Source organism: Physeter macrocephalus, chromosome 2 (genome assembly GCF_002837175.3).
Source record: "Physeter macrocephalus isolate SW-GA chromosome 2, ASM283717v5, whole genome shotgun sequence".
Classification (NCBI taxonomy): Eukaryota; Metazoa; Chordata; class Mammalia; order Artiodactyla; family Physeteridae; genus Physeter; species Physeter macrocephalus.
Window position 1 is genome coordinate 8,596,768 of NC_041215.1, and position 2,033 is coordinate 8,598,800.

The following is a 2,033-nucleotide window of genomic DNA, read 5'->3' on the forward strand; positions in this document are numbered from 1 at the left end:
TGAATGGATTAAATGCTCCAACCAAAAGACACAGGCTTGCTGAATGGATACAAAAACAAGACCCATATATATGCTGTCTACAAGAGACACACTTCAGACCTAGGGAAACATATAGACTGAAAGTGAGGGGATGGAAAAAGGTATTTCATGCAAATGGAAATCAAAAGAAAGCTCGAGTAGCAATACTTGTATCAGATAAAACAGACTTTAAAATGAAGAATGTTACAAGAGACAAGAAAGGACACTACATAATGATCAAAGGATCAATCCAAGAAGAAGACGGAACATTCTCCAGGATAGATCACATCTTGGGTCACAAATCAAGCGTCAGTAAATATAAGAAAATTGAAATCATATCAAGCATCTTTTCTGACCACAATGCTATGAGATTAGAAATGAATTACAGGGAAAAAACGTAAAAAACACAAACACACGGAGGCTAAACAATACGTTACTAAATAGCCAAGAGATCACTGAAGAAATCAAACAGGAAATCAAAAAATACCTAGAGACAAATGACAATGAAAACACGATGATCCAAAACCTATGGGATGCAGGAAAAGCAGTTCTAAAGGGAAGTTTATAGCAATACAATCCTACCTCAAGAAACAAACACCTCAAATAAACCATCTAACTTTACACGTAAAAGAACTAGAGAAAGAAGAACAAACAAAGCCCAAAGTTAGTAGAAGGAAAGAAATCAAAAACATCAAAGCAGAAATAAATGAAATAGAAACAAAGAAAACAATAGCAAAGATCAATAAAATTAAAATCTGGTTCTTTGAGAAGATAAACAAAATTGATAAACCATTAGCCAGACTCATCAAGAAACAGAGGGACAGGACTCAAATCAATAAAATTAGCAATGAAAAAGGAGAAGTTACAACAGACACCGCAGAAATACAAAGCATCCTAAGAGACTACTACAAGCAACTCTATGCCAATAAAATGGACAACCTGGAAGAAATGGACCAATTCTTAGGAAGGTATAACCTTCCAAGACTGAACCAGGAAGAAATAGAAAATGTGAACAGCCCAATCACAAGTAATGAAATTGAAACTGTGATTAAAAATCTTCCAACAAACAAAAATCCAGGACCAGATGGGTTCACAGGTGAATCCTATCAAACATTTAGAGAAGAGCTACCACCCATCCTTCTCAAACTGTTCCAAAAAATAGTAGAGGAAGTAACACTCCCAAACTCATTCTATGAGGCCACCATCACCCCGATACCAAAAGCAGACAAAGATACTACAAAAAAAGAAAATTACAGAACAATATCACTGATGAATATAGATGCAAAAATCATCAACAAAATACTAGCAAACAGAATCCAACAACACATTAAAAGGATCATATACCATAATCAAGTGGGAATTATCCCAGGGATGCAAGGATTCTTCACTACATGCAAATCAATCAATGTGATACACCATATTAACAAATTGAAGAAGAAAAACCATCTGATCATCTCAACAGATGCAGAAAAAGCTTTTGACAGAATTCAACACCCATTTATGATAAAAACTCTGCAGAAAGTGGGCATAGAGGGAACCTACCTCAACATAATAAAGGCCATATATGACAAACCCACAGCAAACATCATTCTCAATGGTGAAAAACTGAAAGCATGTCATTTAAGATCAGGAACAAGACAAGGATGTCCACTCTCACCAATATTATTCAACATAGTTTTGGAAGTCCTAATCACAGCAATCAGAGAAGAAAAAGAAATAAAAGGCATCAGAATTGGAAGGGAAGAAGTAAAACTGTCACTGTTTACAGATGACATGATGCTATATATAGAAACCCTAAAGTTTCCACCAAAAAACTATTAGAACTAATAATGAATTTAATAACATAGCAAAATACAAGCTTAATATACAGAATCTGTTGCTTTTCTAAATATATACTAATAATGAACTATCAGAAAGAGAAAGCAAGAAAATAATCTGTTTAAAAATCACATCAAAAATGTCTAGGGGGCTTCCCTGGTGGCGCAGTGGTTGAGAGTCCGCCTGCCGATGCAGGG

General features: G+C 35.1%; 1 protein-coding gene across 1 annotated transcript in view; it reads right to left on the reverse strand.

The window, feature by feature from the left end:
* Positions 1-2,033, reverse strand: part of COL23A1 (collagen type XXIII alpha 1 chain) — a 374,601-nt gene that overhangs the window by 172,224 nt on the left and 200,344 nt on the right. The gene's annotated exons all lie outside the window — the stretch shown is intronic.